This window comes from Microcebus murinus, chromosome 9 (genome assembly GCF_040939455.1).
Source record: "Microcebus murinus isolate Inina chromosome 9, M.murinus_Inina_mat1.0, whole genome shotgun sequence".
Lineage (NCBI taxonomy): Eukaryota > Metazoa > Chordata > Mammalia > Primates > Cheirogaleidae > Microcebus > Microcebus murinus.
The window spans coordinates 52,953,449-52,968,243 of record NC_134112.1 but is presented as its reverse complement, the minus strand read 5'-3'; the positions used below and the strand labels follow the sequence as shown (position 1 = coordinate 52,968,243).

Below are 14,795 nucleotides of genomic sequence, written 5' to 3'. Positions count from 1 at the left end.
GCCACTGTTATCAGCCAGAAATATTTCTTGAATTTTTCAATGTAAAATTGACAATGTGTTTTTTTGTTTGTTTGTTTATCTTGACTTTTTTTACTCTGGCTTCTTCAGCTTACATCCTTTAGTGCCCGACCTATAGGCTCAAGGCCTCCCAATTTCTCCTATAGTCTCTGACAGAAGTAAAATGTATTAAAATTGCCTCCAACTTGTTGGCATTAACCTGCCCCTACCATGATGTCTATAATGTCTCCACCCCAATTTTCTTTGGAATTCAGTGAGTCCTGGATGATTGCACAGTCCTTAAACAGACTTTGGATACATTCTACATTTGTTCAATCCCTAGGATTGGGTTTCTGTTTACATTTTTTTTCCATTTTACCACCTATTGCATTAGCACCCCTTTTCCTGTAGACCTAGAATCTTTCCCTGATATTCCACCAATATTTGAATCCTTAGTGCCTGCTTGACTTTGGTCAGTTTCTTTTTCTTCCTTCCTTCCTTCCCTGCCTTGCTCCCTTTCCTTCCTTTATCTTTTCCTTTCTTTTTTGTGAAATAGAAATGGCTGCTAAGAAAATTCCATCCTGTTAGATTTCTGCATCTTTACTTTGACTCATCAATTGATGAACCTAAATTCCTGAGGCTCCATCATGCTTTCAGCTATAACAGAAATTATTTCTATGCTCTTTTGTTATACTCACTGGAGTTAGGCAAAATTATTTTAGTGCCAGAGGTAAATCTGAAGTTCTTTCACAAATATAATTTTAGTTCTACCCACTACCCTCTCCCAAATAAAAATCCTTGTAATCGCTTTCACTGCTCCTTTACTTTCTTTACTAATTCTTAGCTTTGCTTTCACGTTCTCATATTCAAGGCATATGGATTATCTCCAAGCATTATGGCCAATAATATGCACTTGATGTTTTCATCACTGAGTTTAACCTTGTACTGCTTGCTGTCAGGACTCTGTTAAACTCCAATTCAAAGAATTAATATCTAAAAGGATATTATGTAAGAGCACTCTATCATTTCATCTGTCTAAGTGTTCTAAATTCTATTTCTAAAGCAAGTTACATGACCAGGAATCTATGTACCTGGAAGTCATTAGTTCCTCTTGTAACATAAAACACCTTCTATAATATGCATTTTCATGTTATGTTCTCAGGTTTTATTGAAAGTCAATATAGATTCTAACCACAATAACAATGTTTAGTATATGCTTTAGAAGCATTCTTAAGCTTTATTTCAATAAACAATTTTTGGATAACTAGCAGGAACCAAATGCCACTTAAGGCACCAGTGATGCAAAATATTAATAGATATATAAGGCTAGTTCGCTACCTTCAACACATTTATAGCCACAGAATTGGCAGGGGGATGTATGTAAACCAATAGGCATGGTACATAATCTCCCTTTTATGATACTTTATATGACAAATGATTTTTATTAAATTAATAATTTAACATTAAATAAATTCATTACATTAGTCAAAAAATTTTAATGATTTATTGAATAGTTTGAAATAACTAGAAACTGAATAATTGGAAATATATACTTTCTATCATAGATTAGTTGTCAAAAGGATAGAATTTTACTATAAATCCAGACTAGGAAATTTATTAGCCTCAGTGATAGGAAAGTTTGAGTTCCTCTTCACATATAGTTTCCCATAATTTATATATAGCCTTATAGATGTATGATAAAACACATCATTTTTACTCATAAGGCAAAAATAAGTGCATTTCTAAAATACATACCCATAACTTTAATTTTAATTTTCATAAATTATCCACTATAGCAAATACTGATAAATTATCTTAATATACTTCAAAATTATTCAAACTTATCATTAGATATTGGTTTACAATGGTATTTTTCAACTTGGTTGTAGAGTTTTGTATATTTTTCCAGTAGGAAATTTTTCATATGAATGTACTGTGCAAACTAACTCCATAGTTAAACATTCCAGATTTGTTATCACAGATTCCGATTCAGATTCACATTTAATTGTAATCACTATACTTTTTCTGAAGTCACATAGCCAGCATTCAGGAAATAAAAACGTTAGAACAAACTTTAGAAATTCCTTGACTCATGAAAACTTTTAACAATGTCAGTTATTAAATATTTATGCTTTTTGTTCATTCATTTTTAAAGTGATCATTATGGTTGACATCATAAAGATGTTTTATAATCATAAAGGTATAGTAACATAGGCATAAAGTTATAAAAGAAAAAGGATGAGCAAAAGTTAACTTTTCCTTCTAATCTTTAAATATATTTCATTAATAAAAAATAAAGAAGGTTGCTTCTCTAGCTCCTCTGAATGGTAGAAGAAGAGAGGTAACAAAGCAATTTACAACTAACTCCCTGGAGAGAGTAAAATGAAGAACCAAGGAAAGCTTAAGGTTTGGGATGTATTTAATAATACATTCCTTTTTCATTTTAACATATTTAAAAATTGCAAGAGTGGGGTGTGCTCAGAGCAGGGGGCCTGAAGAATGGCTCTTCTGTTTACAGCACACCCAACAGGAATCTCTGGTCACTGTAATGAGGGACACAAAACTTGTGGCCTCCCTATGAACAAATGCCCTACATGTGAAGAAGAAAAGAAGTTATAGAATCTAGGTGGTTGGTGTATGGGTGATCACTGTATAATTCTTTCAACTATACTGTATGTTTGAAAAATTGCCTGATAAAGTATTAGAAAATTAAAAAAAAAATAAAAATAAAAATTACAAGAGTGTTTTGCTTTTTTATACCAAAAATTCAAGTACTATTTATCAAGTACTTTTAAGACAGAAAATCATCTAAGCTTCTAAAGAAAATAATGGTGATTTATTATTACATATATTCATTTTAGTATAGGATCTTTTAACTTATTTGTTATAATTGATCCTTTAAAAATCCATTAGTTTCAGGAAAGTATGATTATATAATCCTTATGCCTACAGATTGATCTAATTTATCAACAACCAAAAATCTATTAAAATATTATATATTTATATATTGGAAATGTATATTGCCACAGAGAATTATAGAAGTATATTAATTGGCATGGAAAGAATCACAATACATGCTTAAATGATAAAATGCAGATTACAAAACATGTCCACAATAGATTTTTGTTTATTTACACACAAAAATATATATGACAAAATCTAGGGCAGCGAAGCATCCAGAAACATCCACAGAATCAGCTGCCATGCAAGTTTAAAATGTAGTCCTAACCCCTGACCCAAACATGATGGATAATTATCCTAAGGCTGGAGTCCTAACTCAATGAAAATTTCATTAAAATTTTCCATAGAAAATTCATTGAAATTTCATTGAAATTTTCCATAGAATCAGCTGCCATGCAAGTTTAAAATGTAGTCCTAAGCCCTGACCCAAACATGGTGGATAATTATCTTAGGGCTGGAGTCTTAGCTCAATGAAAACTTCATCCTAACTAGCTTTTCTATATTTTAAACTCACTATACTTTGACAGCTACTAGTCTAGGGAATGAAGATAGGTTTGAAGAAAGTATGTAATTTTTTGTTTCTCATTAAATAGATATATGATAGTGACGATATTGAATTCCCAAACATTGATATCAATTTTAAAAATTTAAGTGCTTTTTAAAAAATTATTCTATTCTTAAGAAGTCCAGAAATGTAATAATATATTTTAAAAGTAAAAAATGAGTTGAAAAATGTAAAATATATACAGGTATGTTAACCTGTGAGTGAAGCCAATCTAACAAATGTTTGTGTCAACTCAATCTTCCTTTAACCCTAAAATATTTTTTGTATAGGCTGTATTTCTGGTACTCATCATACACACACACACACACACAGTTGTTTTTACTTTCTTACTTGTATGTCATTACATGAATTTTCCATGGAGAGAGGCCGAAAACTTCACAATAGTTTGTCTTGCCATATGAAATCAGGAAATTAAATGAAGGTTTTTAATTATAGAAAAGTATTACATCTCTTATAGCCCTTTTCCCTAAAAACAAGTATAAATGACCTCCCTCCTTAATGAAAATTAATTGCTATTCCGCCTTAACAATTACGTTGTGATCGATCAAGTTTAAAGAACCTGCAAGGGTCATTTGCTATAATTCTATTGCAATCCATTAAATCTGCAACACATGATAACCTTTAACTTATTCACATATTAGGTAATTCTAATGGCAGCTCTATATGTCACTGTTTATACAAAAAGTGATACATCAAATTGCCTCTTTTTCTTAGCTCAATTAAAGTAGTTTGTCTCTCCTGATATGAGACATTTCCAATTCTACCACAGTACCTTCATAGCTAAAACATTTACATTTAATTTTTTGTTCAAACTACCAATGACTGAGAAAAACTAATGTATGTGTGCTAGTAAATTAAAGAGTAGTTAAATGTGATAATAGTTTTTCATAATAAAAATATATTTCCCTTAAAATACATTATTTACTTCAAATAATGAGATACGAATTTAAACTCATCAGAAAGGCAAAAATTCAAAGACATAGGAAATACTGTAAGAAAGAATGTGAAGAGATGGATACTATTGTGTACTGTGGGTGGCAGTCTGAACAGAAGAGCCAGTCTGGAAAGCCCTCTATTTCTAGCAGCTCTGGGTAAAATTAAGTATGGGGTATGACCTATGACCCAATGGCTTTACGTCTGAATCTATATCCCAGAAAATTCTTACAGAATCCATAAAAAGTGACAGGTACAAAAAAATGGTTACTGAGACATTGTTTGTATCTGCAGGAAGTTTGGAGGCCACTTGTGTTCATCACTAGAAGGTATAAGCAAAGGACTAAGAAAAATGAATAAAGCTGCAGACTGGAATGTAGAACATAAAACTATTTGTAATACTATACAAGAATAATATTATCTATCAATTTATTCATCACAAAATATATTGCTACTTTTTTATTGCCCTTATGTTTGGGTAAAGCTAGCTTCCTATTAAACTGAGGAAAACTACCAAAATGGATGATTTTTCATATTGCATTCTGTTTTACCCACTTTGAGACTTTTCATTGTCTCAAACACTTCCTGTGCTTTCCCATCTGAAAGAATTAGCTGATTTTTCCCTTCAATCGGTGTGTATTCTTTTTCTTCTCTCTGCATGTGTGAATACATTTATCTAGAACATCAAGGTCAAGACCAACACTTTCCATAATTTCCCTGATTCTAGCCCTGTTGACATTTCTTTCCTTTGATCTTCTGTGGCACTACTAGTCTATTTAACACCCAAAATAACTCTTAGTACAAAATCCAGCTTTATATCATTACCTCTTCAGTCATCCACAAGAATTCCAGTGAATAGGACTAGGCCTAATGTTGTCTGTGCCCTTTACTTTTGGCATATGGCTGAACACATTATGAACAATTAAGAAATGCCTCTCCATGCACCAACAAATATGTTTCAGCCAGGCACTGTTCTGTATGCTATGGATATTTTAGTTAATAAAACAAAATTTCTTTCCTCTTGAGCTTATATTCCAGAGGTAAGGAGAGATAAAATAGTTTCTTGCCATGTATTAATATTTTATTTGAAAGTCTTTAATAGATATAAAGAGCAGCCAATGACAATTGTAATCTATGCAGGAAAGTGATAGAGAAGATAAAGACAATATACTAATGGGAAGATTTAACTTGGGAATTGTGCCAGGATAAGGTAAACAAATTGAAGAAGGGGCACGGATTTTTATTTTTCCCTAACAGCTTCAGTAAACAGGCTCCTGGAAAACTGAGGAGCCATAGCTTACTGAACCTCCAACCCTGACATCTTCCATCCCCTTATTGATGTCTAAAATTCATTTATCATGGACACCAAGTCTTTTAGAAGTAAAACCTTAAAAGCTAAAATATTTTTGATGTTTTTCATTGAAAAAAAATCACATGAAATATAAAGGACCAACCATTCAATTCTCAAGTGTAATAACAATGATGACCTTATATGTTTCAAACCAAGGTACTTTTAGGCAAATGGGCAGGACAGCATGGATAAACCAAGACTCATCCAGGGAAATAGGGATAAAGTATCATCTAAAATAGCTAACAGTTACTTTCTTGATGTGTTACTTGCAAGAAAAGAAAACCTATATCCTGACTCAGCATGAAGTCAGATTCTCTATTGCATTCAGAAATGATGTAGTTATAGAGAAAATCAAGTGTACATTGAGACATACATGTGTGACAGTTCAACTGTTTGGAAAAAGAGAAGTTACGCACTGATATTTCAGCATTACTGGATTAAAGTATATCTTGGTTTCTTTAACACAAGATTTCTATAAAATAAGTTTCATTCCCAAGGATTTCTTAATCGAGGTGTCATCAATTGATTACCTCTGAAGAAATCTCTTGTCAGCAGGTGTGTAACAAACTTTGATGATGCAAGACAAACTATTTCTCTCCTGAAAAGGTCTATATTTTTAAATTTCTTAACTAGTCTAAAACACACTTGATATTTTTTCCTGATTTTAAGATTGAAAAATTGATTGATGGTAAATATAGATGCTGATAATCTGAGTCAGGATTGATTCACACCCTGTGTATTCCCATGACACTTTGCACTATGAAGTACTTACTTTAGCCATATTGTAATTTCTAGTTGCTGATTATTATTTCCCTTGCAAAAGTAGAAATTCTGTTTTATTCATCCCTGCCTTCTCTGAATCTATTATTTGGCTTTACTGAGGTATAATTGAAAATATTATATATATATTTAAGGTGTACAATGTGATGACTTGATACACTTATGTATTGTGGAATTATTACCACAATCAAGTTAGTTAACACATGCGTCACCTCACATAGTGACCTTTTCATATGTGGTAAGAACATTTAAGATCCACTGTCTTAGCAAGTTTCGAGCACACAATACAGTATTATTAACTGTATTCCCATGGTGTAGATTAGATCCACAAAACTGTATCACCTTGTAATTAAAAGTGTGTACCCTTTGACCAACATCTCCTCATTTACCCCAACTCACCAGCCCCTGACAACCACTGTTCCACCGTTTCTAAGAGTTTGACCCTTTTAGATTCCACATAGAAGTGAGATCATATAGTATTTGAATTTCTCTGACTTATATCATTTAGCATAATGCCCTCTAGGTTGCAGGATTTTCTTCACTTTTATGGCTGAATAATATTCTACTGTGTATGTATACATATACAAATGCCACATATACACATACATATACCACATGTTATTTATTCATTTACCATTGATGGATATTTACATTGTTTCCATGTATTGGCTATTGTAAATAATGCTACAATGAACATGGGAGTGCAGATATCTCTTGAGATATTGATTTCATAACCTTTCAGGTACATACTCAGAAATAAGATTGGTGGATCATATAGCAGTTCTATTTTGATTTTTTAAGGGACCTCAATATTGTTTTTCATAATGGCTATACAAGTTTACATATCCACCAATAGTGAATGAGATTTTGCTGTTCTCCACATTCTTACCAATAGTTACTAACTTTTCTTTTTGTAATAATAGCCATCCTAATAAGTGCAAGGTGATATTTTGTTGTGGTTTTGATTTCAGCATCTAACTTCAACAACAACAAAACACTAGGAGAAGCTAAGGAAATATACAAAAAGGAATACTGCAAATTTTTAAAAAATCCAAAATTAGGATAAAATAAAATAAGCTTAAATTGTAATCGTAAATATGAATAGACTTAGCACATTACTGAAAAAGAAAGCAAAATTAAAGATAAAAATCTTATTAGATAAAGTATAATTCAGACCCCAAAGCATTATGTATGCCTATGAAAACTTCCCATGCTGAAGGTCAGGATTCACAATGAAGACATAACAAAAACTCAGAATACTAGGAAAAAAAGGGAACTTCCTTTATCTGATAAAAGGCATTTCTATGAAAAATCTTCATCTGCTTTCATAGTTAATGGTGAATAACTAAAGGCTTTTTGCCTATGATCTGAAACGTGGTAAATATTCTACTCTCATCACACATTCAACATTTTTCTGCTTTCCTAGCAGGCACAATAAGATGAGAAAAAACATAAATATAAGGCACAAAAACATGAGAACAAAAAATATATATTTGGCATAAAGATTAGGAAAAAAAGTGAAATTGGCTTTTCAGAGATGACACAAGTTTTTACATAGTAAACCTTTAGTGATCGACAAAAAGCTACTAAAATTACATGAATTTAGTATCATTGCAGGATACAAGATTAATATGCAAACATAAATTGTATTATGAAATTAGAATTCCTAACCTAATATTATAATTAAAATTTGAAAATTAAATTTAAAAATAATTCTATTATATAATTAAAATACAAATCATAAAGATAAATATGACAAAATATCTATAAGACATACTATAAAAACAAAATAAATGTAGAAAAATTACAGATAGCCTAAATAATTAGTTATACAATTGTCCGTGAAGAATAAATAGTATTAAGCTAGAAGACTAAATAGTATTAAGTTACTGATTTTTCCCCTACTGATTTATAGATTCTACGTGATTCCAAATATAATCTCAGCATGTTTATAGAAATTGAAAAAATAAAATCTAAAATATATACAGAAAAACAAAAGACTTAGAGCAGCCAAAACATCTTTGAAAAAATTAAAGGACTAACTGTACTTGATTTCCAGATTTATTATAAGCCTACAGTAATTAAGACAGTGTGGTATTGGCATAAGAATACATATGTTGATAAATGAAGCAAATCAGAAAGACTACAAATGAACCAACTGATATATGGTCAATTTGTTTTTGATATGAGTGTCAAAGTAATACAATTGAGTAAACATATTTTTCCCAAAAATCTTACTAAAAAAACCCCAATTCCCATATGGCAAAATTAACATTGTCCCTTTCCTGACATTGCAAAAAGTAATGTGAAGTATTTATAGACCTAAATAGAAACATGTGTGCGTGTGTGAGTGTGTGTGTGTTGTATGATAAAGCAAATGTGGCAAAATGTTAAAACAGGTGAATTCAAGTAAAGATACAGACTATTTTTCAACTTCTCTGTAGTTCTAAGCTTCTCAAAATAAAAAATTTTGAGAACAATTTGTGGGAATTGTGAAAAATATTAACTTGTGTTCAATCTTGCCTGATATAAGATGGTCTATCAGTTATTCTCTATTCAGTATGCATTGGGAAGATTTCAACATTAAAAATAAAATGATTATAGAAATACCTCAAAGAGCTACAAGTAGAACCACCATTTGAACCAGCAATCCCATTACTGGGCATCTACCCAAAGGAACAAAAGACATCCTATAAAAAAGACACCTGCACTAGAATGTTTATAGCAGCACAATTCACAATTACAAAGATGTGGAAACAACCCAAGTACCCATCAATACATGAGTAAACACATTAATAACACATTAATAAAATGTGGTATATATATCATGAAGTTTACTCAGCCACAAAAAACAACGGTGATCTAGCACCTCTTGTATTGTCCTAGATAGAGCTAGAACTCATTCTACTTAAGTGAAGTATCACAAGAATGGAAAAACAAGCACCATATGTACTCACCATCATATTGGTATTAACTGATCAACACTTAAATGCACCTATAGTAATAACACTCATTGGGTGCTGAACAGATGGGAGGGAGGAGAAGAGGATGGATATATTCACACCTAATGGGTGTAGTGCACACCATCTGGGGGATGGACATGCTTGAAGCTCTGACTCAGATGGGGCAAAGGCAATATATATAACCTAAACATTTATACCCCCATAATATGATGAAATAAAAAAATTTTTAAATAAAATGATCAAGCTTATAAGAATATTTAACTCAATGATATAGTTAATTTCATTAACATTATTTTACAATTAAATGCTGCATTCATGGAGAGACTGATTATTTTATAAGCACTTAGTACTCAAAATGTAGCTCTTATTATTTATCCTGTGCTTTGCTATGAGGATATATAACTTGTTTATATACCACCTCACAAATAGGTCACACTCTATAAAGTTCAAACAGGCTTAAGTGGCTATAAATTCTTATCTTATCCTAACCATGAATATACTGAGAACAAAACTTCAATAGGCTTGAAATTAAGACAGTATTTGATCCCTTTTTAGATTCTGATATTATTTGAGATTAAATCCCATGGTATTCAAGAAAAACATTCTACTTCAGTCTTTCCAGAGATAAAGCTATTCATTACTCAGTAAAAATTTGTCTATTTTCATTTTGATCACAAAGCAATGCCTTTCTTCTTTGCTGTTATTGTCATTCATCTCAGAAACCTAGAAGTTTTCACAAAAAGACACAGTAATATTATCCATTTTAAAGAAAAAAGAAGGAAGGTGGCAATGGACTTATTCTATTTCAGAGTGTCACCGAGGGCCTGAAGCAGTAGCTAGGGAATTCAACAATCTAAACCTCTCAGAAGTGGTGCAAAGTTACACTCACTCAAATATGATGCCTGTTGTTGGTTAGTATTCATGTTTCAGTAAAGTTTCTCTTAAGTTTATTTTTCTACAAAGCCAAATACAAATCAGTGATGAACAAAGGTATTATGTTTTTCAAAAGTAGGCTTTTAAACATTGATATGAGAACTGTGATAATGACGTTGAGGAACACATTAAAGGAAAAGATGCGTGGGAAAAATGCACAGAAAAAAAAAATAGGTAAAGGTGTGCCCAGCAATCTCCAAATCAAAGCTGTCCCCTTAGAAATTATCATGTTTCAAGAATTGAAGATGAACAGAAAGCAACAAAGTGGATGTAGTTTGTATACCGAGACATTTGAAACCTTTGAAATATAGGTCATCTGTGATTGTGAAGAAGAATGTTTCTAAAATTTCTTTGAAAGTTATATGTTTGGAATTTAAAAGGCATTTCCCCACAGAAGCCATGTTATTCATGATATTTCATAGGTTAGGTTTCAGAGCAAGAAGACAAAAACCTCCAATGTCCCTAATGGGCCTAAAATGTGATACGTACAACCCCTTACCTTTTCTTTGCCACTAGAACAAACACATAATCCCTCTGAGCCTTTCTTACACCTTTATTCAAGAAACAGTGGAAAGCTACATGTAGTAAAAGAATACCATGCCCTATAAACTGGTCATCAGAATTATAACATGACTTTATGTCATGAGGTGGGGAGTCTAAATGTCTCAGGCCCAGATCCTATGCAGATACGTTTTCTGGGTAAATGATTCTCACATACACACACACACAAAAAAAAAAATGTAGGAAAATTAAAGTAAGGAGAGTCTGGAAAACGTCATGGATGTGATATTGGTATCTTTATCCCCTATTCCCCCCAACCCTTTCTTATAACTCATTGATATAATTCATTGGTGTTTTAACTTTTTTCCATAAGTGGTCTTATCTCTAATATTTTAGTCATTATCAATAATAACTATAAACCATCAACAATCAATGATTAACCATCGATGATTCATATTCTTTATGAATCATCAATGATTTAATTGATGAAGTAATTTATTAATTTATTAAGTATAACATTTAATTGTTAGTAATGCACAAAGTTTTATTAATAATGCGAGCTACTTCTAATTGATTACATACATATACCAGGCTTTAACTTTCATCCTTATAACAACTCTGAAAAGATATTATTCCCAAAATTCAGAGAAGGAAACTGATATTTACAGAGATTAAAACTACACCTGGAGTTAGTTGACTCTGAACTAGGAAAGCAATGCTTTCAATTTAATTCCTTTCCCTTTAACCATTACAATTAATTATTTATTTGATTAATTAACTAATTCATTCAACAAATGTTTGTTGAGTGCCTACCATGTGGCATGCACATAACCTCTTCTGAGAGACGTTAAACTTTAAGAGGCAACTGTGCTTTAGGGGATTTTGTCCAGTCAGTTATAAGGGGGAGTAGTTTAGGGAAGAAGAATAATAGGATAAAGACTTTTAGGTCTGAGATGTGATTTACAAGGATCAAATAAGAAAGATAATTTTATATCTTTTATTTCATGATAAAACCCATCCCAGATTTTATGTCTTTGCATTTGATGTTTGAGTAATAAAACCACATCTTGGACAGGGTATCAACCAAGAAAGAATGATCCTGTATATGTTTTCCTATTTCATCATGTTTTCTGAAGATATGAAGGCAAAGTTGCTAGTCATGCAAAAAATACAGTGCTATAAAATCAATAACTTTATGTGAGGTAAGAAGTTGAGCTGCTGACAAACATGGAACATAAAAAAATATGTTCCACATAGTATTTTTAGATTTTTTTAGCTTCTAATCCAGTGATAGTGGTACATAAATGGCAGATACATGAGGAAGAAAGAATATTTCAGCCAATTCATAAGTGTATTTAGGAAGATTTGTGGCTGGGAAATATGCAGAAGGGAAATATTTGAAGAAGACAAAATAGTCTACTATTATGTGGGATGATGGTACTTACCAAACAACAACATAACAGTGGAACTAGGGATATAAATATTTTTTGTCCACTTGCCAGTTATTAAAAAATCTGGTGAATATCCATGGAAAATTAGGGGTACTCTGAGATTTTCAGCCAGAATGTGAATACCACATCTGCAATATTTTTTGGCACCATGACATTTCTACAGGCCTTATTTTAAGAGATCTCAAATGAGAAACAGTAGTCTGGGTATGCTGACGTGAGCTTCAGTGAAGTGAATGTTAATTTTCAGCATACTCTCCACACCTTTGTGTCAGTGACATTTGCAACTTAAAAGTTATATATGTATATAAATCTGTTATAGTTCAAGAGAATCATATATATATATAAAACACCTCACTTTTTCCTAAGTTCTGAAACAATAAAGGCAGATAGGAACAGGAAAAAATGGAAATAAAAATACCAGCTTTACAGCACTGATGGAGCAAATATATGTAACTTATATGTGGAACATCATAATCCTTAGGTGCTTACGTCCTCATCTCTAATTAGGCAGAATCATCCATACAGTTACAGGCAGAGCTGCAGAACCACAGGTATCACCCTGCAGGCATCTTACTCCCAAGCTTACCACATAGCTAGGCCCAGACCTGAGCTCCCATTGTACACGGAAAGATGGATCCCAATATGAAATGAGTATGACAAAGCAAGCCCATTTACTACTCCGAGAGTCACCTGTCACTTATGTCACTTCTTGGCTTCTATGAAGGCATAGTGAGGGTAGAGGAGATCAGGAGGGTTATCTTAATGGATATCCCTACACACAGAAGTAAACAATAGGACTGGGAATTACTATTTCCTCAAAGAAAAGCGACATACCGTGTTTCCCCCAAAATAAGACCTATCCATAAAATAAGCCCTAGTAGGATTTCTAAGCATTTGGGCAATATAAGCCCTACCCTGAACATAAGATCTAATGATGGGTGTGGCTACACAGCATATCTGCACAACCCATGCATTTCATAGCTGAGTTTAAAAAACATGAGCAGCCCTTCTCATCTGCCCTATGACAGATCTATTGCTCAACATGAGAGATTGGGGCCAATGGTTCTAAAGGAAATAGAGTCACAAGAAATTCAGGATTGAATTTGGGGTTTGGAGAGTTATGATAATGTTCCAGAGGAAGATGACTTAACTATATTTGAATAAATGTAGATTGTTGTACCATACTTTAAAAAAATAACACATCCCCTGAAAATAAGCCCTGGGGTGTCTTCTTAAGGAAAAACAAATATAAGACCCTGTCTTATTTTCGGGGAAACACGGTAGGTATATTCAATTGTGGATGCAGTGATAGATCATCAGTGCATGAAAAATGCTAAACTTTCTACTGATTCAGAAAACATTTACTGAGTATCTGCTTTATGACAAGAATTATGCTAGCATCAGAAGTACAAAGAATATAAAACATGGCATCTAATTGCATATAGTTTACATTCTATAATTGTGCAATGTAACCAAAACAAATATTCAAAAGAGAATTATTAAAAAAATAGAAGTTTTGGCCAGGCGTGGTGGCCTACTCCTGTAATCCTAGCACTCTAGGAGGCCGAGGCAGAAGGATAGCTCAAGCTCATGAGTTCAAAACCAGCCTGAGCAAGAGCGAGACCCTGTCTCTACTAAAAATAGAAATAAATTAATTGACCAACTAAAAATTTATAGAAAAAAATAGCTGGGCATGGTGGTGCCTGCCTGTAGTCCCAGCTACTCAGGAGGCTGAGGCAGAAGGATTGCTTGAGCCTAGGAATTTGAGGTTGCTATGAGCTAGGCTAACACTTCAGCACTCTAGTTGAGGCAACAGAGTGAGACTCTGTCTCAAAAAAAAAACCAAAAAACAAAAACCACCACCACCACCACCAACAAAAAATAGAAGTTTCAGCATAAAATAGAGTTCTAAACTATTTGAATATTTAAATTATGAAATAAGATATCTATATCATCTTATAAATATAGTCATAAAAACAATAAGCTGCTTTAAATTCAAACTTCAATAATTTTTTATCTATTATTTTAGATGCCCAATACTTTCAAAACAAAACCTCCACATTTTTGTTTTTATAATAATCTGAATTTTTTTCTTCTTTCCTCCCAGACATAGGATGCCTCCCTATCAATGTCTATACTCCATTTATTTAGCATAAATACTTTTAAGAGTTCTGTAAAAGTGAAGCATTATATTTTGCTCCACTTTTCTCCCAAAGATGGACTTCATTAAAACATGATTCTTTGGGTCTTTGCCAAGCAACTGAGATAAAGATAAAATAGTTTAACAAGAACCTTCTGGTTCCTTTGGTAACAAGCACCAATCAATAGGATTATGCTAAATTTCATGCTATAGCAGGTCA

General features: G+C 32.4%; 1 non-coding gene across 1 annotated transcript; it reads left to right on the top strand.

The window, feature by feature from the left end:
- Positions 1–2,466: 2,466 nt before the first annotated feature.
- LOC142873214 (small nucleolar RNA SNORA11) lies at positions 2,467–2,595 on the top strand. Its single transcript, XR_012921255.1, has one exon. It is a non-coding gene; the product is annotated as a small nucleolar RNA SNORA11 (small nucleolar RNA).
- Positions 2,596–14,795: the final 12,200 nt, after the last annotated feature.